At 34.5% G+C, this 26,298-nt stretch overlaps 1 non-coding gene and 1 pseudogene across 1 annotated transcript; one reads left to right on the top strand and one right to left on the bottom strand.

The window, feature by feature from the left end:
* Positions 1-907: 907 nt before the first annotated feature.
* LOC128033855 (DNA-directed RNA polymerase subunit alpha-like) lies at positions 908-1,627 on the top strand (annotated as a pseudogene).
* A 5,760-nt stretch (positions 1,628-7,387) lies between these two features.
* Positions 7,388-7,493, bottom strand: LOC128039542 (small nucleolar RNA R71). Its single transcript, XR_008194042.1, has one exon. It is a non-coding gene; the product is annotated as a small nucleolar RNA R71 (small nucleolar RNA).
* Positions 7,494-26,298: the final 18,805 nt, after the last annotated feature.

The following is a 26,298-nucleotide window of genomic DNA, read 5'->3' as shown; positions in this document are numbered from 1 at the left end:
GAAATGTGCATATATGTGATTTGTGATAGAATGAATAATTAGTGATGGCTTGAATGAATGTTATGGTAATGAATAATTAGTAATAACTTGTCATTTTGTATAACATGCTAGACAAGTTTGAATTAGATACAAATGACTTAAATGTTGGATTAGATTGTTGTTTGTGATGGTACTATATGGCATATTGGTTAGACTTAGGTATGTGGCATGTTTTGATATGTTTTGGAGTGTGCTTAAATAAGTTTAGGGAATGGATACTTGCATGCTAATTGCATAATAGAATTTGGTTAAAGGCTTATGTTTTAAGTAAAAATAAACTAATCTTAAAGAAAGCGATAAACAAATAAAATAGATGATTTGTTTTGACATGAAATTGATATATCCATATATCTTTGACTTATCTTTATGAAATGATAAAATATGGAAAAACCTATACCAAAAGTTGGTTCACATAAGAATGGTTGCAGTAGTGCACGGAAAAGTGCACGTAGAATACCAAAAGGAGTTATTCAAGTTCAAGCAAGTTTCAACATTACCATTGTTATTCTTACAGATGTATGGGGTTGGGTAATCTCTTGGTTTTCCATCGACACTTGTGGATTCAATGGTAAAAGAAAGGGGACCCCTTGTGCTAGTCAAACAGAAGTGGGAAATGTTATTCGAGCAGTAGTAGACCAAGGTATGCAATGAGCAAAGTTATGATAAAGGGTTCTGGTCTCGGAAGAGATGTAACATTACGAGCTATTCGTAGAAGTGGTATACTATTAAAGTTCCGTACAGGATGTAAGCCCTATGCCACATAATGGTTGTAAACCCCCTAAAAAAACACGTATGTAGAAAGAAACACTAAAGAGATTTCAAGAGAAATAAATGATTCAATCATCTGATCAAATAAAATAATATTACTATGGTTCGAGAGAAAGTAAAAGTCTCTACTTCGACTCAAACACGACAGTAGAAGTGTGTTGAATCAAAAACAAATAGTAAACGCCTTTATTATTGACGCTTTATTCTGTCTCCACTTATGAAAGGCCAAGCTGACACAATAGGCAGTGTGATGCAAAGGGCTTTGCTTGGAGAACTAGAAGGAACATGCATTACATGTGCAAAATCTGTGAAAATACCACAGGAATATTCTACCATAGTAGGTAGTCAAGAATCAGTCCATGAAATTTTAATGAATTTGAAAGAAATTGTATTGAGTGGGAATTTGTATGGGCCTCGTAACGCCTTTATTTGTGCCAAGGGTCCCGGATATGTAACTGCTCAAGACATCATCTTACCACCTTCTGTGGAAATCGTTGATAATACACAGCATGTAACCAGCCTAACCGAACCAATTTATTTGTGTATTGGATTACAAATCGAGAGAAATAGAGTATATGATATAAAAATGCCAAAGAAATTTCAAGACAGAAGTTATCCTATAGATGTTGTATTCATGCTTGTTCGAAATGCGAATCATTGTATTAATTGTTATGGGAATGATAATGAAAAACAGGAGATGCTTTTTCTAGAAATATGGAAAAATGGAAGTTTAACTCTGAAAGAAGCACTTTGTGAAGAAAGTATTGATAAAAATGTGTATGTATCTTTAAAAGTAGTAGGTTACTTGAGCATGAATTGAATCTTTAAACTTATAATTTTAACCATTTTAAGAAAGTATTGATAAAAGGATCAATGTACCAATACCGCACCAAATAAATAGCTTTAAAATTTGATGAATGTCAATTTGTTATCGATACTTTTCATTCAAGATCGATAAATATTTAAAATTTATTGAAACCTCCAAAAGGTATCGATAAAATGTTTTGAATGAAAATTTCTAGATTTGGTAGAATGTCAAAATGGTATCAATATTTTATTTGGTGTCGATACCATATATAAAAATATCAATACTTATTATAAAGATATCAACACTTTGTTCAAGATTTAAAAAGTTTATAATTTGGTTCTTTTTAATGCTCGATCCAACCCTTTGTATCTTAAAGCTCGTTTTAAGCTTTATTTTTGTATGAATATCATGATTAACTAATGTTTGTTTATTAAATAATGTTTTTTAATTGTATTTTGAATTGAAATGGAAAAATTTTGTCCTGGTGTTTACGTTAGCATTCCATAACCTTGATTCGGTGACGGAGGTGAGCGAAGGGTGTTACATTTAGTGGTATCAGAGCTACAATTTAGTTGATTCTCGGACTGAATGTATCATGTTTGGTGTTCAGAAATTACATGCCACATAAACCTACGATAATGTGATGTATTTGATATGACCTTGCCCCTATTTTTTATTGATTTAAAGAAGTTGGGAGAATCTGATCGAGCTGACACTGATGAAATAAATAATAATGTCCTGACTTCCAAACAAGAAGTAAGTCATAACCTACCGGTTCTGTAATTGTCCAACAGTGAAGTTAAAAATGTCTTTTTCGACCTAATGGGTCAGTGGTTCACAGAATTTATGCGAGCCAATCCTGCGGTTCAACAACCTCCACCCCTTGTTGTGTATCTTTTGGCACCCCCGCATCTTCAAACAATTGAAATGAGTTGACGGCCTCCTATAAATAAAATCAGGAAGTGTGGTGCCAAAAAGTTTAGAGGAAAGTCGGATGACGACCTAAATAGGGCTGAGTATTGGCTCGAGAATATTCAACGATTCATTAAAATGGCCTATTCACCTGGTTATTATCTCAAACGTGTCTTGTCTTTACTTAAAGATGAAGCTTATAACTGGTGGTCGACATTAATTTGGATTTGGATTTATTTAGGTTTGATTTTAAAAAGAAATATGTTAGCAAATGATACTTGGACTAGAAAAAGAAATAATTTTTTAAATTGAAGCAAGGAAGTAAATCTGTAACTGAATATGAGTGAGAGTTTGTGCAGCTTTGCAAGTATGCTCAAGAAATTGTGACGAATGAGGAAGAAATGTGCATTCGTTTTGAAGCTGGGTTAAATGATGAGATTAAAATGTTAGTCGGAGCAATGGAAATACGAGAGTTCATTGTGTTATCGGATTGGACACAAAAGATTGAAGAAATTTGCAACAACATGAAAAAGAATGAAATAATGACGCGAGATTTTGTTAAATGAAGTTCCTTTAAATAATTTTCTACCCCACCGTCAAAGAAATCAAAAGAAGTTTTTAGTTGTTTCACTTCACCATCTAGGTTTTCGGGTAGAAACAAACTGAGACAACATGATTTGAGATCTTAGGCTATACCTACTAATAGTGTGTGTACTGTTCGTAATGCTCTAAGACCTGTGTGTGAATATTGTGGAAATGTACATGTTGGTGAATTCAGAACCAATTTAGATGCCTATTTTAGATGTGGTTTGATAGGCCATTTCCTGAAAAATTGCCCAAGAAAAGTGAGGGACAATAATGAGTAGAGTGATAAACAATTATCTAAACCTAAAAAAGGTAAACGTCTTGGTCAGGGCAATCATATTGGAGCTAATTGTAGTGGAACAAAAGACATAATTGTTAGATCTAAAGCTAAAGTGTCTGCTCGAGCATATGCCATCCGAGCTAGAGAGGAAGTTACTGTGCCTGATGTTATTATTGGTACATTCTATCATTTTTAAGTTATTGTGCATGCACTGATAGACCCTGGGCCAACTCACTCTTATATTTGCACTACATTAGTAATTGTTAAGAATTTACCTATTGAGTCAACTAAGTTTAATGTTCAAGTTACTAATCCATTAGTTTAGAGTGTGATAATTAACTTAATATGTTATAAGTGTCCGCTGAGAATACAGAACTATGACTTTCTTGCTGATTTGATGTTGTTACCCTTTCACAAATTCGATATCATTCTGGGAATGGACTGGTTGACGTTACATGATGCTGTGGTGAACTGTAGAATGAAACAAATTGATCTGAAATGTCAAACGAGTGAAATGGTTACAGTTGAGTCTAATAGAGCAGACAACGCTACTAAAGTTATTTTAGCTATTTCTGCATAGAAATTGTTTCGTAAAGGTTGTGAAGCATTTCTGGCGTATATACTTGATACTCGAGAATCAAGATCGAAGATTGATCTGGTATTGATTGTTAACAAGTTTACAGACGTGTTTCCTGAATAATTACCAAGATTACTGCCAGAACGTGAACTTTAATTTGTGATTGATTTGATGCCTGGGATTGCTCCAATATCGATTGCATCATATCGAATGACACCAACTGAGTTGCAAGAACTTAAAGCACAGTTGCAAGAGTTGTTAGATCGAGGTTTTATTCAACCGAGTGTATCTCCCTAGTGTTCACTTGTGTTGTTTGTGAAGAAGAAAGATGGATTACAGGCAATTGAATAAAGTTACGATAAAGAGTAAATATTCTTTGCCCCGTATTGATGATTTGTCTGACCAGTTGAAAGACGCAAAAAGGTTTTTGAAAATAGACCACATATTCGATTATTATCAGTTGCGAGTTAGAGATATTAACGTGCCAAAAATTACTTTTTGAACTTGTTACAGTCATTATGAATTCTTGGTAATGTCGTTTGGGTTAACCAATGCCCCTCCTACTTTTATGAATTTAATGAATCAGGTTTTTCAGTTGATAATATACTGATACTAATTGGATTTGAGGTCTATTTTTGAAAATAGAATCAGAGAGGATATACTGATCTATTCTAAAATAGAATTAGAGCATGCACAACATCTGAAAATTGTATTGTGAGAAGTAGTTGTATGAAAAATTTAGTAAATCTGAATTCTAGCTCATAGAGGTTGGATTTCTTGGTCATGTAATTTTGATGAATGGGACTCATGTTGACCCGAGCAAGACCTTTGCTATTGTTAAGTGGAAAGCTCTGAAGAATGTCTCAAAGGTACGTAGTTTTCTGGGATTAGCTGGTTATTATCTTTGATTTCTTAAAATTTTTTCGATAATTGCTTTATTGATGAGCAAGATATGACAAAAAAATTTTTAGTTTGTTTGGTTGGATAGGTGCCAACAAAGTTTTGATTAGCTAAAAGCTTTGTTGACAGAAGCTTCTGTACTGACTCAACCTGAATCTGAGAAAGAATATGTTGTTTACAGTGATGCGTCGCTCAGTGGGTTAGGTTGTGTGTTGATGCAGGATGAAAATTTATAGCATACGCTTCTCAATAGCTAAAGTCGCACGAGAGAAATTACCCAACTCACGATCTAGAATTGGCTGCGATTGTTATCGCTTTGAAGATTTGGCGACATTACCTGTACAATGAGAGATGTCATGTTTTTATTGCTCATAAAAGCCTAAAATATTTAATGACTAAAAAAATTGAACCTGAGACAGTGAGGGTGGCTCGAGTTATTAAAAAATTATGATATGGTAATTGATTATTATACGAGAAAAGCTAATATAGCTGTTGATGCATTAATTTAGAAATCACTATTTTCCTTTAGAGCATTAAACACTCAGTTGACTTTGAATCGTGATGGTTCTTTTTAGCTGAATTGAAAGTTAGACCGTTTTTCTTTAGAGAATTGAAAAATGATGACCCGAAACTATTAGCTAAACAAGAACAGATTCAGAATGATTAATCTATGGAATTCAAAGTTAGTATTGATGGTATGTTGTATTTCCGAAGTATATTATGCGTTTCGAATGATCTAGATTTGAAACGAGACATTTTATCAAAGGCTCAGAATAGTATGTACTCTATTCATCCGGGTAGTACTAAGATGTTTTGTGATTTAAAATAGATGTATTCGTGGTCGGGTATGAAACGTGAAATTTTAAAATTTGTGACTAAAATGTCTGGTTTGCCAGCAGGTGAAAGCTAAGCATCAGGTACCGTCTAGGGTATTGCAGCCTGTTATGATTCTTGAATGGAAATGAGAGCGAGTCAAAGTCGATTTCATATCTAGATTGCCTATGTCACAGAGAAAGAGAGACTCGATATGGGTTGTTCTTGATAGACTGATGAAATTGGCTCATTTTATTTCGGTCAGAACCAATTACTCGCTTGAGAAGTGATTTGCCTCAAATGTAGTAGATTAAACTAGTTTCCCCAATTTAGGAGCTTGAAGACAAGCTTTTTTTATTAAGTTTTAATTATGTTTTCTTAAGTTTCCATTAAGTAAATAAAATGTGCAAATTGAGTATTTTATTGACCTTAGGGGTCGAATGAGGCATAAGGGTGATCTAATGAACTTAATAAGCGTGTAGGAGACCATTAGAAGGCGTACCAAATCAATACTAGTCACTATGTAGTAACACAGAATGCTTGATGTTACAACATAGGGAGTGGAATGGAGAAATCACGAAACTGCCTTCGATGTCGTGACACAGCCTAAGAGTTTCGCGACATACCCCTGAAGATATCCCAAGAAGAGTACACTGATTGCTATGTCACAACATAGGACCTGGTGTGTCTCGACATTGATTCTGGACAAGAATCAAACACGAGAAAGGGGCGTTTTGGTCTGCACAATCAAACTTAAAGCTCGAGAACATCAACTAACCTAGGGTTAAGGATGATGGCCACCTGAAATCTATAAATAAGCTCCTTTGTCACATCTTATAGACACCAATCACTTAGCCTAGGTTTAGTAATTTAATTTCAATTTAGTTTTCTTCTTTCTTAGGTTAGATTTATATTCATTCATTCTTGTTCTATTTTGAGAGATCTGTATTGTGGAGACAATTAAACCTTGTAGGTTCGCGATCAATCTTAATACAATCAGGCTCTTTCATAAACTCTATATTATTGATTTATTTAGCATATTTTCTCTTTATATCGATTCTATATTATTTATGGAAACCATGAGGAAATAATCCCTCTATGGGGGATTAGCGAGTGGAGGTATGATCTATTACCTGTTTTGTAGGGATACTTAATGGGCTAGCTATTTAGGAAAAGAAGAACGTGGAACAAACCCTAGGCTTGACAACCTTGGGAATCAATCAGGGTGGGAATTAACCCAAAATTGGTATGACCCATCCGTGAATACCTTCACCCTAAATCGGTCTGGACTGTATGGCTGGAAGATAAATAATTATTGTCGACTTGTTATTTTAGTAGAAGACCAGAAGATCCTACTGGGATAATGACTAGTTGATTGATGAGGAACTCGAAGCAATAGTTGGTAGGGATTATCGAAGTTAGCTAATCTCCCATAATTAGATTTGACTGTTCCTATTCTTCAAGCTCTTGAAGTTTAGTTCTTTATATTATTTTTTTATTATTATAAAAATATTATACACTCATTTTATTTTACCTTCATACTATAAATAAACTAAAGTATTAATTAGATATTCGATTGTCCTCATTTTCTTTGATTGATAATGCCTTTTCTTGGTTAGACTCGCAGATACCGGGATCTATCACGACATGGGATAAACTCATTGAAAGTTCTTACAAAAGTTTTTCCCTATCAGTAACGCGGTTCAATTAATAAGAGAGATTGATGTTTTCAGACAGATGGATGGAGAAAGTTTCCATGAGGCTTGGGAACGTTTCAAAACATTGATTTAGAAATGCCCACACCACGAATTTCCTGAGTGGACGAGAACGCAAGATCAGGCCTAGACGGCGCAGCAGCAGGATCACTTATGAACAAGACGTACGAGGATGTGTACGAAATAATTGAGAACATGGCATTGAACTCCTTCTAGTGGCCAATTGAACAATTTAGATATGGCCAAAAAACTGCTATGGTAAAAGCTATTCAGGAGGATGATAAGTATCAACAGTTAGTGGATAGACTTAACTGTATTGAATCTGGAAACAATGCACCATCTATTAGTGGAGAAGATAAACCGCTTTTCCACTACCCCAACAATCCTATCGAGGATGTTAATTATATCATAAATAGTGGTGGAAACCATTATTCAAACACTTACAATCCTAGTTGGAGAGATCACCCGAATCTGATATGGAGAGGAAACCAAGGAGAAGGTAATAGTTCAAATCAAGCTAAAAAGTACTCATTATCAACCTCCTTATTTGCAAAAACCTTAGGATAGGGTTAACCTAAGTGACCGTTCTACATGTGGTCAATGTTTGGATTGAATAGAGAGAGAAATGTAGCCCATGAGAATAGATGTCAAGCAAGTGCAGTTTGAGTGCATCAACTTAGCCAAAACATTGACTAAACTTGAGGATCAAATGAGCCAATTGATGAGAATGATGGGAGGCATCAAAAGACAAAATGGCACAAGCATTCCCAATAATACAGAAAACAATCCTCGGGGAGAAGGTAAAGAGCACATGAAAGCAATAGAGGTCCGATCCGACAAAGTACTAAGTAGCCCAGAAACCCATATTTCGGAGGGAAATATGGAGAATATTGATCACCCTCAAGATAAATCCCTTGCGGCTAAAGATGAACCAGAGTTAGAGGAGAAAATTGTACCAACAGCTAAGCTAAAAAAAGAGATGCCCAAAGATTCTTCCATTACAAAGATCCCATTCCCTTCAAGACTAGAAGAAAAGCAAAAAAGGGATGAATACGAGTTTGTAAGCTTCGTAATCTTGTTCAAAACATTAAATGTAAACCTGCCTTTAATCGCTTACTATAGTTTTTAAAGGAAATCATGTCTAGGCGTAGGAAAATTAAGGTGGGAGAAAAAGTTAATTTAAGCTCTTCCTGTAGTGTTATTATTTCAAGACAGGTTCCCCAAAAATTAAAAGACTCGGGAAGTTTTACTATTCCCATAGAGATAGGGAACATTCATTTTGATAGAGCCATATGTGACTTAGAAGCTAGTATTAATTTAATGCCTCTAACTATTTTTGAGAAACTCGGGTTGAGGGATCCCAAGACTACTTAGATAACACTACAGTTGGCTGATAGGTCTTCAATACATCGAAAAGCTGTATTGAAAGATGTGTTAGTCAAAGTGTGCAGCTTCGTTATCCCAATGAATTTTTTGGTTCTAGATTTTGAAGAAGATCGAGAGATACCGATCTTATGAGGTAGACCTCTCTAGCCGCTTCGAGATCCACCATTGATTTACAAAAAAATGAATTAACCATGAAAATCAATAGTGAGACTGAAATCTTTAAATGTGGTCATCAACCAAGCGAAGAAAAAGGTAAGAAGAAGTTAAGGGAGCAATGCCAAGAATTATCTATTTCTAACATTCCCGAGTCAAGGGATACACTTCCTTTTATGCATGCAGAAAAAATAAATAGGTTGAAGGATAAGGAGAAGTGGGCAAAGGTGGAATGGCACAACGGACAATGGACTAATACTGATATAACAAAAGAATCATCCATCTGTAAACTGATGATACTGTCGGATTCATCTGACAATAAGATTTAAACTATTTAATCTGATACTTAAACATATGTAAAATATTATACAGTTAGTTAAATTTTAGTGTAGATTTTTTTATATTAACTTTGAGTTTTTTAGGAACCGTAGCACTCTAGAAAATGGAGTTTTGAGTAAGCAGAGAGCCCATGTTGCGATACAGGAATCCTGTGTCGTAACACCAAGGGTAGTCTTCAAAATCGAGAAAATTCTTTCGATGTCGCGACACAGACTTTAAGTGTCACAACATTGTAGCCAGTATACTAAAAAATCTAAAAATTTAGAATGTACCGCAACACAAAACCCCTGTGTCGCTACATTGCTGCAATGTTTCTACGAGTAACCCAACCCGACAAGCGCAACCTGACGGCTAAACACTTATTTACCCACTTTTTAACAATAAAAGACCTTTTTAACCCTAACATACCTCCTAAACCTATTTAATACCCTTTAACCCCTTAATCATCCTAAATCTTTCAAAATTCATTAAACCTTAAAATCCCAAATCTCCCTCTTTTCTTTCAAGTGGTGCGAAATACTTTATTATATAATCTTATTCGGTGTGGCAAAGGAGGGCAGCATTCAAATGAATGGTAAATCAATGCATACAACAAGGAATTCCAAGACTTCTTATAGGTTAAGGTTTCTTAACTCAAAATTGTTACTGTTTTACTGAATTTTGCTTAACATTGTGCTAAAGTCCTTAGTTCAATAATAGCTCCTAGGAAAGTTAGGCGAACTAATGAGTCAAAATTGTTGACAGTTTAAAATATCTCTAATTTTGCAAACTCGAATATTGAAAAATATTTTTTTGAAATTCAAGGAAAAACATTTATACAAGAGAGGGGATTTGATCTGTCTATGATTCTTTGTAAGGAAATATGACTTTTAGTTAGATACCATAGGTGGGAACGTTTTTGGATAATCCTGAAAGATAGTGTTGTGGTCCTTGTTGTTCAAGAGTTTTATGCATATTTATGGGATCAATAGTCTAGAAACACTGAGAGCCATATGTGGGAAATGGTATCTATGCGGGGGAAATAAGTGCAAGTAACCTTTCAAATTATTTGTGACTTTTATAATGCTCCATACTATGAAAAATATTTTATCAGGGAAACTGATTTAGAATATTTTTGAGATATAGATATGGAAAACGTTATAAACTTTTTAACTGAAGGAAGGGGCGAATGGAAATATCACCCAAGTACCAAGATATTGACAAAATTCATTTAACTAAAGGAAAGGGCTAAGATATGGATTCAATTTGTGTGCACACGAATTGTAATTGCTTTGAATGTTTCTAACGTTAATAGCTTTTAAGCAGTTTTACTCTATACTATTTTGCAGAGAAAGTAGGTATGTATGTGTAGATGGATCGATCAAAACATGAAAAGATGTATTAGTGGCCAGAAGGTGGGAGTTTTCTTTCCCCACCTAGTGTCGGCCTTATGCAAAAAGGCAGGTGTACCTATGACATCCACCGAGTAGTTGTTGAAACCTTCTCGAAGTATTATCAGAGACACCTTGTTCCAACAGTGCATAGAGTTGTTAGCCAAACAAATAAAGGATTGGAACAAATAACAAAAAGAAGCCATGATCACATCAGCTTCATCACAGAGGTTGACATGAGCTCAACAAGAAGTTGGTAAGAGTAGTCATCCAAAGCTAGACTGGATGATACAATGGACGTAGTAGTCGAGTCTAATTTTTCAAGAATTTGCTAGACGAAACAACATCCGGGTCCCTAATTATACACCTAATATGTTTGGGCCAACAAATTGGGAACAAGAGGAAGAGGCGTATAAGAGCAAAGAGGAAGGAGAGGATGCTGAGGAAGAAGGAGATGAAGAGATGGATTTTGAGCAAGATGATTAGTTTTTAAATTTTATTTCGGGTTGTATTAAAACATAAGGATGATTTTTGTTTGTTTTAGGATAGGAATAATTTTTTAGTTGTTTGGATTTGTGTTTGTTTATGATTTTCTCTGTAGGAACCCCACATAAAGGAGACACAAACAATTTGAGCTTTACATGAACAAGGGAGGAAGCACCCACCATTAACAGTTAGAGAAACCACGATCAATCGAGTAACTTCCTTCCTTCTCTATTTATGGGCTAGACATTAAGGACTATGTGTCAAATCAAGTGTGGGGGGAACATAGAAAATTTGTTTTAATTTTTTGCATTTTCCTTGATTTTTCTTATCTTTTGTGTGCTTGAGCTTGTAGAAATACAAGTGATTAGTTACGAGCATGTACATAGGTTACTTATTTTTTCAAATAAATTTGGCATGATGATAGGTGATTTTAATTTTTTTATTATTAGACTATTAAGTTCTATATGTTAAACTATAAATAGGGATTAAGCAATCAAATGTACCAAATGATACAGATAATACAAGGAAACGAGCATGATAGTATGAATGAAAAATGGTTGAGTTTGAGTTTGTTTGGTTGATTAAATTTATGCATATATAGATATTAAAGGACGACCTAAGGCATTGTTTGGAACATATCTAGAGCCAAAAAGCTGACCTATTTGTATTTCACCGTTAGTATCAATTTTTGAGCTTGTTGACGCTTCTTGATGAACGTCATTACAAACCTTAAGCCTGAAATATTAATTTGTATTTGCCATTTTTCTTTGGTCCTGCACTGCACGACTATAGACGTCTTACCATACGTATTGGGAGATAAGTAGATACATCACAACAGAGTTTGTAAAAATAGAGTGAAATATGAAAGATTGGTGTGATATGGGAACTATAGGTTAGCCTGAAAGTGCAAAACAAAAGAAAATTTCGAAAAGGAAAAGTAGTACGGGTAGAAAAAGTCTTGAAATATTGAAAAAGCATTCATAAGTGAGATTCATTGAAAAAGAAAAAAGTGAAAAAATCACTATGTTATCCTATGATTTCCTATGTGGAGAAACAAAGAAGGTAAGAGAAGGAGAAATAAGGTGGTGAGCGGGTAAGGGTCACTAAGGGGGAAGAATAGGGATCGATAGGATGTGCCAAACTATTTTTGTGTTTGTAACCCTCTTAATGCTTACTATTTTTTAACTCCATACCTGTCGTAAGCATTAAAATGTTACAAGCTAAAAAGTCCTATGTGACCTAAATATCTTCATGCATGAATGTACATTATACAGAACAATCGCATAAACGACCTTTTGTATTCTGCTCGGATAATCAAAGTACTTGTATGATTTATTGATGGATCCCTATAGGTGAGACCCTTAATGTTTGTATACTTTGTACTATACTGAACTTAGATGTTTATGGTCAAAATGGCAAGTAAATTATTCATCGTGTTAAAGTTGTTAGTCAATATGAAATGCCCAAGTCAAGTGCTCCAAAGTCAATACTTGTATGATATTTGCTCAATGGACATCTCTTCTGTTTCTTACTTATGTTTGCGTTGCACTTTAGGAGCTTGAAGGAAAACATTTTTATTAAGTTTTAATTATGTCTTCTTAAGTTTCCATTAAGTTAATAAAATGTGCAAATTGAGTCTTTTATTGACCTTAGGGGTCAAATGAGGCCTAAGGGTGAGCTAATGAACTTTATAAGTGTGCAAGAGATCATAAGAAAGGGTACCAAATCAATATTAGTCACTATGTCACAACGTAGAATGCTTGATGTCGGAGAATGACGTTTTGGTCTGCATAATCAAAATTAAAGCTCGGAAAGGTCAGCTGACCTAGGGTTAAGGATAACGGCCACCTGAAATCTATAAATAAGCTTCTTTGTCACATTCAATTAGACTAAATTTAGTTTTTTAATTTCAGTTTAGTTTTCTTCTTTCTTAGGTTAGATTTATTTTAATTCATTCTTGTTCTATTTTGAGAGATCTATATTGTGGAGACAATCAAACCTTGTGGGTCCGTGATAATTCTTAATACAATCAGGCTCTTTCATAAACTTTATATTATCGATTTATTTAGCATATTCTCTTTATATTGATTCTATATTGTCTATAGAAACCATGAGGAACTAATCCCCCTATGGGGGATTAGGGATTGGAGGTATGATCTGTTACCTGTTTTGTAGGGATACTCAACAGATCAGCTATTTGGGAAAGGAAGAACGTGAAACAAAACCTAGGCCTGACAACCCTGGGAATCCATCAAGGTGAGAATTAACCCAAAATTGGTATGACCCATCCGTGAATACCTTCACCCCAAACCGGTCTAGACTGTGAGGTTGGAAGATAAGTAGTTATTGTCGACTTGTTATTTGAGTAGAAGATCAGAAGATCCTATTGGGATAATGACTAGTTCATTGACAAGGAACCCGAAGCGACATTTGATAGGGATTACCAATGCGAGCTAATCACCCATAATTAGATTTGATTATCTCTATTCTTTAATCTCTCAAATTTTAGTTCTTTATATTATATTATTTTTATTAATATAAAAACCTTATAAACTCCTTTTATTTTATTTTACCTTCGTACTATAACTAAACTAAAATACTAATTAGATCTTTCAGTGTTTAGGTTAACATTAATCTAGGCTCGTCTCCCTTAGGTATGATCCTCAGAGTACTCACCTATTTAGTTGTAACTATATTACAATTGGACCCATATACTTGTAGATACCACCTCATTAATATATCTTTTTCTACAGTATTCACACTCTGGGTGTTAGTACGTTCGGAGGTGATCAAGAAGTTAGTCGAGTTATATGTTTCTGAAATTGTCAGATTACCCGAAGTGTCATTGTCTATTATGTTCGACCGAGATCTAAGATTCACTTATAGATTTTGGGGTAAAATTCACGAGGCTTTGGATACTAAACTCAACTTTAGAACAACATTTCATCCACAAATAGACGAACAGTCAAAATGGGTAATACAGATTCTGGAAGACATGTTACAGTGTTGTATTCTCAAGTTTGAAGGTAGCTGGGAAAAATATTTTTCGTTAGCTAAATTTGCTTCTAATAACATCTATCAGTCCAGTAGTAAAATGGCATCGTTTGAAGCTTTATATGGATGAAAATATACAACATCGCTATGCTTGTCAGGGTTAAGCGAATCCAAGTTGGTTGGGACAGACTTGATTCGCGAAACTGAAGACAAAGTTCATGCTATTCGCGATTTCTTGAAAGTTGCATTGGATCGTCAAAAATTGTATGCAAGCTTGAAAAGAAAAGATATAGAATTTTTCATTGGTGATAAAGTGTTTTTAAAAGTTTCAGCTTGGAAAAGGTGTTACGGTTTGGTAGAAAAGGGAAATTGAGTCTGAGGTTCATCGGGTCGTATGAGATTATTGAAAGAACAGGTCTTGTAGCTTACAAATTGGGTTTACCTTCTAAACTTGAAAAGGTTTACAAAATTTTTCATGTTTCAATGATGAGACGGTATAGATCAGATCCTTCACATATGATCTCTCCTAGTGAGATTGAATTATAGCCTGATCTATCGTATTCAGAGGAGCCAGTAGCGATCTTTAGCTCATAAGGTGAAAAAACTTTGGAATAAACGGGTATTGTTTGTAAAATTTTTGTGGCACCGACATGGTATCAAGTAAGCTACTTGGGAAATTGAGGAATCAATGAACTCACAATATCCCAACTTATTCTCAGGTAAAAATTTCGAGGACAAAATTTCCTAACCGGGGAGAGTAGTAACAAGTTGTTTTCTAGTAGTGACAAAAACAATGGTTTTGGAACCACAATTCCGATGTTTAAGTCCATAAATATTACTTATTTAATATTTACGAGGTCATTATAGTGTCATATTGAAATTTGGTTCAGTAATTTTGACGTTTAGTTAGTTAATTAAAGAAAAAAGACTAAATCTTAAAAGCTACAAAAGTCAATCACTATTAGTTTAAAAAGACTAATTGAGTGCAAAAACATATTTCAATAGTCTAATATGGTAATTTAGACATAATTATTAATAGTGGATAGTTTGCCCATACATGGTTATATTATTTAGTTGTTAACTAAGGCTAATTTCGTAATTTAATAATTAGTTTAAGAAAACCAACGGTAAAAATGTTATCATCTTTCTCCCTTGACCAAAATGGAAAGAAGGAAAGCTTTTAAACTCTATTTTTGAATGCTTAAAGTCGACCAACTTATAATTCATGCATGGTAAGCTCTTTCGATTCTGTTTTAGCTTATTTTATGTTTTTGAGATCGTTGTGGCTTAATCTAACTAGCCCAGGGACTAATTTTGATACCGTCAAAGTTTTTAAAACTTTCCATTTATGTTCTTGAAGCATTTTAGATGCTAATGGTTTAGTTTGAAGCTTGATACTGAAATAGGACTATTTTGTAAAGTGATTTTGTATAGTTTTTAAGTTTAAGGACGAAATTATAAAATTATTAAAAATGGCATGAATTTCTTGTAAATTTTGTGGCTTGAAAGCTGTTTTAGGATGATAATGAATTTGACATAATAGCGTTGGGCTTAATTTTGAAAATAACCTTTTTTGGTATTAGGGACCAAATTGATTAAAGTGTAAAAGTTTGGGGAACTTGTGCAAAGTTGTAATTAGGAAGACATATGCATTAAATTGCATATTACATGTGGTTGAAGCTAATAAATTGAAATAAACTACTTTATAAATCAGGAACCAATTGATAATCGTGGAGAAAGGAAAGGTGTTGATTAGTCCTTGAATTTTACTATCTTTGCAGTTTGGCTCTAATAAGTTCATATGGTTTAATTTAGTATAATTTGTAATACTATATTGACTTGTGATATATGATTTTTTAAATATTTTTATATATAGTTAAATTGTCATAACTTGATTCAAGGTGAGAAATGTAATTGAATTGTAAAGTGTTACGTGATATTGTGTATTGAGCTCGAATGAACATAGGATAGGATACAATTGACATGCCAATAGGTTATTATGCGCGCTGTATGGAATTGATTTGTGATGAGATGATGATTCTTGACTTGTTATTACATATTGAATATACCGGAGTCCAGCATTTGTTGCGAATTATTGAGTTATATTTAAAGTGATTCTGACATGTTTCTTGGGGGGTGTAAAGCCTACGGACTTGGCACTTGGTGCCCAGGCGTGTTCTTGGTTGGACTGGCTTGGTTGAGCATTCTGATGTGTCTTTGGTGGATAATCGTGTATCTGTTTATACCATTCACCGGACTGAATTTTTAATGGTTAAATGACTTCATGATGATTTGTAATTGATATTTGGTTATGATTCCTTGTGAAAGACTTGTATACGTTTTCATTGTTTCCAATATTATATTGTGACTTGATAATGGTTGTTATTGTGCAAATGAGGTGATTAAATGTCTCATATTACGGAACTCACCTATTGAATGGTTCTGGTTGACGGAGCTAATGTTAGCTATTGATTTTGTAAATTATAAATTTGTGATTATACGTTAAATTAAAACGTTTTTGGAACAACGGAAATGTGCAAGTGTAAAAAATCGCAATTAGAAAAAAAGTGACAAGTAAATGTCGAGTTATCGTCTAACACCCCTAACCCATATCTGTCACTGAATTTAGGGTTACAAGGCATTATCAAATAAAACTAACTTAAAGTCAGTCATTTGCTTCTTATTTGAGCCCTTAATATACAAGTCAGTCAATAAACATAGCATAATCTATTAATATACAAGCATATTGCCTCTTATTTGAGCCCTCAAGGCCTTAGAATCACTTTAGAAATGATTCGGGGCTAAATCGAAAACATTTGAAACATTGAGGAAAAATTTAGAAAAATTCAAACTACAGGGGCCACACGGTCGTGTGACTCATACGGCTGAGACACGCGCCCATTTTTAGGCTGTGTAACAATCGAAATAGGGACACACGGTCGTGTCCCAGCCCGTGTCCATGCCCATGCAACTCTATGACTTGGGTCACACAGCCAAACCACACGCCCGTGTGCCAGGCCATGTAACTCTCGAAATGGCCTCACACGCCCGTGTGCCAGGCAGTCTAACTGCCTAACTTGAATGCCTTTAAAACCTACGGGGGACACAGAGCCGTATGGATAAGAAATTGTCCAAAATCAAGCCATTTCTTTCACCTATTTCAAGCATGTACCTACAAGCAATTTGCAACCTTAACCAAGGAAATCAAAGCATACCAAAACATGCATTAAAATGACAATTCAAAAGACCAAAATACATTAAACCAATATGCCTTATAGGCACCTCAATCGCAATCAGACTACCTTATTTAAACGTATGCATTACCATACTTCAAACAAACACAACTAATTCAATATCTTCTTAAAGCATATCACAATTTAGACCACAAGCAACACAACATGGCATACCATACTAATGTCCTAAAAATAACCAACCAATGTGCCATTCATAGACACCACAATTATAACCGATATCAATAACTAAAAAATGTAAACTTTAATTTATTTCTAGCATAGCACTTCATTCATTCACAAGCCAAAACAAATCACAAGTGATCAATTCCATATATTTCTAATTGTACTAAGAAGATACCTATTTACAATCTTAATAAAGTACCTAAAATCCTAGTTTAGTATTTTTGTCCAAATATACCATAATAACCTATATAACAACATATACATGCCACAACCCTAAGGAGAACAAGAACCACCAACATCGATAGATGGTGTGAGCCGAAGATTCGATCTGTCCAATAGTCAGCAATAACGATATACAAAACAATACAAAAACATAAAAGCTTATAAAGTTTAGTAAGAACATAGCATATCTTTTAAACTAACAACAATTTAATACAACTCATATTTTACTCAATTTGAAGTTACCGGAGTGTAAACAGGGGCACATATGTGTTATTTAGGGGTACCGAAGTACAAATAGGGGCACGTATGTGCAATTCAGGGGTACCAAAGTACAAACAGGGCTACGTATGTGTAATTCAGGGTATCGAAGTACAAACAGGGCCACGTATGTGTAATTTAGGGGTACCGAAGTACAAAGAGGGGTATGTATGTGGAATTCAGAGGTACCGAAGTACAAACAGGGGCACGTATGTGCAATTCAAGGGATCGAAGTACAAATAGGAGCACATATGTGCAATTCAGGGGCATCGAAGTAAAAATAGGGGCACATATGTGCAATTCAGGGGTACCAAAGTACAAAAAAGGGCACGTATGTGCAATTCAATGGTACCAAAGTACAAACAAAGGTACACATGTGCAATTAAAGGGTATCGAAGAACAAACAGGGGCACGTATGTGCAATTTAGGGTATAATTAATTATAAGCATTTAATTACATAACTATAGTGTAAAATATACAAGTAGAAATTCAATTACGTATTGAAATACTATGAACTTACTATGACAACTGGAGCGTTGAAATGCTATCGAGCTAATCCGTGAATTTCCCGTTTCCTTAATTTAATTTCGGTTGAGATTTATCTTGATCTAAATAAATAATTATATTCAATGAAGTATTTCAATCAATCTTAACATTCAATTCGATCTATAATTCACATTATGCATAATTATAGTTTTCCCCTAACAATTTAACCTTTTTACAATTTAGTCCTTAAACTTGTAAATTCAAATTTATGCAATTTCATCCACGTACTATGCTAGCCGATTTACCTATGGACTCATATCAACCACACAACTCACCAATTTAAAATTTTACCATGTTATATTTCTACTTTTACAAATTAGTCCCTAAATGATAATTTCATCAAAATCATTTTACAAAAGTTTTTTTTATTTAACAACAAAAACTCATAATTTTTCATTAAAATTCAAATATCAAGCAAACATGTTCATCACAAAACCCTAATCCTTTAACATTTTTGTAAATTAATCCCCGGACTAGCTAGATTAAGCTACAATAATCCCGAAAACATAAAAATCATTAAAAATAGGACAAAGCATCACTTACATGCAATAGAATAGCTTGGCCGACCCTGGCAAGCTTCTATGGAGGGTTTCTTTCTTTGGTTTTTCAGTGGAAAAAGATAGAATAAAGATGATAGGTTTGTTTTTTTCTTAATTTACATTAATTTATTTATTGATTTACTAAATTAACCTTTGTTATAACATCAAAATCCTCTTATTAAATGTCCATGTTTGTCCACTATTTACAATATGGTCTATCCGCCATATAAATTCCTTAACAATTTAATTTCAGTGCTAATAGATACCTTTAACTAATAGAACCCTACTTTTGCACCTTTTACGATTTAGACCTTTTTACTTAATTAAGCATGCAAATGTCAAAATTTCTTAACAAAATTTGTATACGACACTACTAACATACCGTAGACATTAAAATAATAATAATAAAAATATTTACTTATCGAATTTTTGGTCCCAAAAACATTGTTTCTATTTTACTAAAAAATGGGTTGTTACAACTCTCGCCCCTAAAGGAATGTCCCTGAAAATCTTACCAGAATAGAGGGTCGGGTATTGCACTTTCATATCCTCCTCCGATTCCCAGGTAGCTTCTTCTATATTGTGTCATTGCCAAAGAACCTACACTAAATTCATGCTTTCATTTCTCAATTCTTTAACCTTTCAAGCTAGAATTCTGATCGGTTCTTCATTGTAAGTCATATTAGGCTGAATCTCAACGTCAACAGGTGAAATGACATGTGATAGGTCTGATCGATACCATCGTAACATAGATACATGAAATACATTATGAATCTTTTCTAACACTGATGGAAAAGCTAATATGTAAGCTACTGGCCTGATTCTCTCAATTATCTCATCGACCCAATAAACCTCGGACTTAGCTTTCCTTTACAACCAAATCGGACAACCTTCTTCCAAGGCGACACTTTTAAAAACACTTTGTCGCCGACTTGAAATTCTATGTCTTTTTCTTTTCAAATCCGCATAAGACTTCTGTCAATCTGAAGCTGCTTTCAAAATGTCTCATATAACTTTAATATTTTCTTCGATTTATCATATCAAATCAACCTCGAGAAGCTTTTTCTCACTAAGTTTAGTACAGTACAACAGAGTTTGGCATTTTCGACCATACAAAGCTTTGTACGGTATCATCTTTTTGTTTGATTGATAACTGTTATTGTACTTAATTTCAACCAACGGTAGAAATCTCTCTCAATTACCTTCGAATTCTAAAACACAGTATCGAAGAATATCGTCGAGTATCTAAATTACTCGCTTAGATTGACCATCGGTCTGAGGGTGAAACACAGTACTAAAATGCAAATGAGTACCTAGAGCCTCATGTAACTTGCTTTAGAATCGAGACGTAAATTGCAGATCTCTATCGAAAATAATAGAAATTCCCACACCGTGTAACCTAACAATCTCAGCAACATATAACTCTGCTAATCTCTTGAGCAAAAAATCCATACGCACTAGAATAAAATGCACAGATTTCATCAAACGATCAACAATGACCCAAACAACATCATTCTATCTAGGAGATAGAGGCAATCCCAATACGAAATCCATCATAATACGCTCCCATTTCCAATATGGAATCATTATTGTCTGTAACAAACCAGAAGGTACCTGATGCTCAGCTTTAACTAGTTGACAAACTAAGCATCTTGATACGAACGCAAAAATTTCTTGCTTCATACCTGACCACCAGTACATTTGCTTCAAATCACCATACATGTTATTGCTACCAGGATGAATAAACAAACTACTACTATGAGCTTCATGTAATATCTTCTAGACGAGATCAGAATTTCTTAGAACGCAAATTCTGCCTTTGAAGTACAAACTAACATCAAACCCAATCTAAAAGTCTGAATCAGGAGTCGTCTCAATCTGTATTCGTTTAGCTATTATCACATCATCACATTTCTGAGCTTTACAAATTATTTGCAAAAACATCGGTCTAGCTTTCACCTCAGCTAAAACTGAACCATCATCAATCAATGTCAATCTCGTATTCAAAGCTCGTAAAGAAAATAGAGACTTCTTACTTAAAGCATCAGCAACAACATTAGCCTTTCCCGGATGATAATCAATGATCAAATCGTAGTCTTTCAATAACTCAAGCCATATGCGCTATCTAAAATTCAAATCTTTCTGTGACATCAAGTATTTCAGACTTTTATGATCCGTGAAGATATGACATTTTTCTTCATACAAATGGTGTTGCCAAATCTTCAAAGCAAATACAATCACTGCAAGCTCCAAACTATGCGTCAGATAATATTTTTCATGCGATTTCAACTATCTAGAAGCGTACACTATCACTTTGCCTTCTTGCATGAGAACACATCCCAAACCATTTAATGTTACATCACTATAAATTACAAATTCTTTACCAGAATTTGGCTGAATTAATACAGGTGCCTCGATTAAAAATGTTTTCAATTGATTAAAGCTTTGTTAAAATTTCTCAGGCCACTCCAACTTCAAATCTTTTTGCAACAATCTCGTCAACGGTATAGCAATCATCGAGAATCCCTTGACGAATCTTCTATAATATCTGGCTAAACCCAAAAAACTTTTGACCTGAAACACATTTCTCGGAGGCTTCCAATCTATCACAGCTGAAATTTTGGTCGGATCAACCAAAATGCCATCGGCTGATACATGTTCCAAAAATCTGACTTCTCGAAGCCAAAATTCACATTTGCTAAACTTAGAGAACAATTTTTTTTCGTACAAAGTTTGCAAAGCAATTCTTAAATGCTCAGCATGCTCAGTCTCATCTCATGAATAGATCAAAATATCATCAATGAATACCATAATGAATCTATCTAAATACGGTCTGAATATTATGTTCATCAAGTCCATAAATACTGCAGGTGCATTAGGCAAACCAAACGACATTACAAAAAATTCATAATGTTCGTACCAGGTTCTGAACACAGTTCTCAGCACATCTGAGTCTTTAACTCGTAATTGATAATAACCAGAACGAAGATCAATCTTTGAAAACACTGTCGCACCTTTCAACTAATCACACAGATCGTCAATACATGGCAATAGATACTTGTTCTTGATTGTGAATTTGTTGAGTTGTCGAGAATCAATATATAATCGCAGAGACTTGTCATTTTTCTTAACAAATAACATTGGAGCACCCCAAGGAGAAACTGGGTCGAGCAAAACCCCTATATGTCAACTCTTGTAACTGTGCTTTCAATTCCTTCAATTCTGTAGGTGTCATTCTATATGGAGCTATCGATATAAGGGATGTTCCCGACGCCAATTCAATAGTAAACTTAACCTCTAGGGTCAGAGGTAACCCTAGTAACTCCTCTAGAAACACATTTGAGAACTCACATATAACCAAAATTGATTTTAATTTAAATTTCGAAACCCTGGAATCAACTATGTAAGCGAGATATGCTTCACAGCCCCTTTTAACATGTTTCTGTGCTGTCATAGCTGATATTATATTAGATGTACCATCCGATCTGTCGAACTCATTTCAGACTCGTTTACCATCCTGACATTTTAGCACAATATGTTTTCTTCTACAATTCACAATAGCATCATGCTGAGTTAACCAGTCCATACCCAAAATCACATTAAACTTATCAAAGGGTAACAACATCAAACTAGCGGGGAAATCGTGACCCCTAATTTTCAGTGGACACAATCTACATAACTGATTAAGTAGAACACACTGACCCAAGGGATTTGTAACTTTGATAGTATATTCTGTGAATTCAACAAGTAATTTCTTTTTGTCTACTAATGTAGTGCATATATACGAATGAGTTGATCCAGGATCAATCAATGCATACACATTAGTATCAAAGGGAGAGAAAATACTCATAATAACATCTGGAGTAGTAGCTTCCTCTCGAGCTCAGATTGCATAGGCTCTGGCTGGTGTTTTTGCTTAAGACCATTTTTTAATCTCACTATTTTTTCCAGGACTGGGAGTAGTATTTCTAATGTTTCCAGATCATCTACCTCTCTGAAAAGTTGCTTTAGGATTATTATATTTGTTTCTGAAATCATTTTTCTTTTTCAGACAGTTACGAAGAAAATGGCCAGTAGACCCACAATTGAAACAAACTCCCAATTTTGATCGACACTCTCCAAAATGCCTTTTATTGCATTCATCACAGATAGGAATGGTTCTTTCCACATCCCTTACACTTCCAACACTTGTTGCTGGAGAATTAACTGATTGGAAATTATTTTGCCTCGGTTTCTCTCTACCAGTGAACTATGTAGGAGTAGTTAATCGACTGGTGTCACTTCTAAATTTGTTCGAGGGAGAAGTTTGAGCTGGCTTAAATGACCCCCATTTGTTATAGTCTCTGAATTTCGAATTTGACTGTTGTTTGCTTTTACAGATCCCTTCAACATTCTGAGCCCGCTCTGAAAGTTCTACAAATTCTCGTAACTTTAATGCTGCTACAGGCATACGAATATCATCATTCAACCCATCTTCAAATCTTATACAAATTTCTTCCTCATTGGATATCATGTTCCGTGCGTACTTGCTTAACTGCACAAATTCACGTTCATATTCAGCTATAGTTCGGTATCCTTATTTTAACTCAAGAAACTTTTCTTTTTTCGGTCTATGAACAACCGACTAACATACTTTTTCTTGAATTCACTCTGAAAAAAGTCCTAATTAACCTGTCATTCGATACCATTGTACTCTAAGTATCCCACTATAGATATTTCTCATCTTTTAGTAAAGACACTGTACACCTCAAGCAATCTTCGGGGGTGCACAATAACTCTACAAAAACTCTCTTTGTGTTCAATAGCCAGTACTTGACTTTTGAAAGATCATCATCTACCGTACCTCTGAACTCTTCCGTTCCACATTTCTAAATTTTGTCTACAGATACTCAAGTAATCGTCATAGTTACAGGGTTTGGAATATTCAGGGGTGCTAGAAGAGGCACGACAAAGGGTGGAGGTGGTAGAGTTACAAGGTTTGCTTGCTTAAACTCATTGAACCATTGGTTCATCATTCCCAGAAATACATTTTTCATCTCATCACCGACAGATTATGGAATAGGCGCACTATTACTTGCCTCAAGATTCGAAGCTTGAACATTACTTTCAACCTCATTAACTATCGCTCGATTTGATTCAACTGACATCTTGAATCTCTAAAAATTAAAACGTTAGAACATATCAAAAGCATCACACTATCACAGGGTATATATGGCATGTATATACTAAACCTTACTTTTCTACGTTAGTCCTAAAACTGACTAAACTGTAGCTTTGATAGCACTAAATGTAACACCCCTAACTCATATCTGTCGTCAAATTTAGGGTTACAAAGCATTACCGAATAAAAGTAACTTAAAGCCATTAATTTCCAAACATTTTAATAAACATAGCATAATCTATTAATATACACATTATCATCCCTTATTCGAGCCCTCGAGGCCTTAGAATCACATTAGAAATGATTTGGGACTAAATCATAAACATATGAAACATTAAGGAAAAAGTTAGAAAAATTCAAACTGTAGGGGTCACACGGCTATATGGCCAAGCCGTGTGACTCACACGGCTGAAACACACGCCCGTGTCTCAGGCTGTATGACAATCAAAATAGGGACAGATGACCATGTCCCAGCTGGTGTTCACTCCCGTGTAACTCTCTGAATTAGGTCACATGGCCAAGCCACACGCCAATGTGCCAGGCCGTGTAACTCTCGAAATGGACTCACACGTCCGTGTGCCAAACCGTGTGCTAGGTCATGTAACTGCTTGGCTTGAATGCCTTTAAAACCTACAGGGGATACACAGCCGTGCCGCATAGGTGTGTGTCACACACGATCAAGACACACGCCCATGTCTTAGACCGTGTGGACAAGAAATTAGCCAAAATTAACTTATTTCCTTCACCCATTTCAAGCATGTACCTACAAGCCATTTGTAACCTTAACCTAGGTAATCAAAACATGCCAAAACATGCATTAAAATGATAATACAAATGACAAAAATCCATTTAACCAATATGCCATATAGGCACCTCAATCACAATCAAACTACCTTACCTAAACATATGCATTACCATAATTAAAACATTCACAACTAATTCAATATTATCTTAAAGCATATCACAATTCAGAGCACAAGCAACACAACATGACATACAATATTAATGTCCTAAAAACAACCAAACAATGTGCCATTCATAGACAACACAATTATAAACAACATCAACAACTAAAACATGTAAACTTTGATCTATTTCTAGCATAGCACTTCATTCATTCACAAGCCAAAACAAACCACAAGTGATCAATTCCATACATTTCTAATTGTACTAAGAAGATACCTATTTACAATCTTAATAAAGTACCTAACAACTTAGTTTAGTATTTTTGTCCTAATATACCATAACAACATATATAACCACATATACATGCCACAAACCTAAGGAGAACAAGAACTACCAACATTGATTGATAGTGTGAGCCGAAGATTCAATCCGTCCAAAAGTCAGCAATAATGATCTACAAAACAATACAAAAAAACATATAAGCTTATAGACCTTAGTAAGAATGTAACATATCTTTTAACTTAGCAACAATTTAATTCAACTCATCTTTTACTCGATTTGAAATTACCGGAGTGTAAACAAGGGCACATATGTGCTATTTAGGGGTACCGAAGTGCAAACAGGGGCACGTATGTGTAATTCAGGGGTACCGAAGTATAAATAAGGGTATGTATGTGTAATTTAGGGGTACAAAAATAAAAAAGGCACATATGTGCAATTCAGGGGTACAGAAGTACAAAAAGAGGCACGTATGTGCAATTTAAGGGTACTAAAGTACAAATAGGGTCACATATGTACAATTTAGGGGTACCGAAGTATAAATAGGGGTACAGATGTGCAATTTAGGGTATAATTAATTATAAGCATTTAATTACATAACTATAATGTAAAGTATACAAGTATAATTTAATTATGTATTGCAATACTACAAACTTACTTTGACAACTAGAGTGTTGAAATGCGATCGAGTTAATCCGTGATTTTCCCCTTTCCTCGATTTAATTCCTGTTGAGATTTATCTTGATCTAAATAAATTATTATATTCAATTAAGTATTTTAAACAATTTCAACATTCAATTCAATCTATAATTCACATTACGCATGATTAAATTTTAGCCCTAACAT

This window comes from Gossypium raimondii, chromosome 2 (assembly GCF_025698545.1).
Source record: "Gossypium raimondii isolate GPD5lz chromosome 2, ASM2569854v1, whole genome shotgun sequence".
Classification (NCBI taxonomy): Eukaryota; Viridiplantae; Streptophyta; class Magnoliopsida; order Malvales; family Malvaceae; genus Gossypium; species Gossypium raimondii.
Note: the sequence above shows the minus strand (reverse complement) of the source record. Positions and strands in the feature narration are given on the sequence as shown.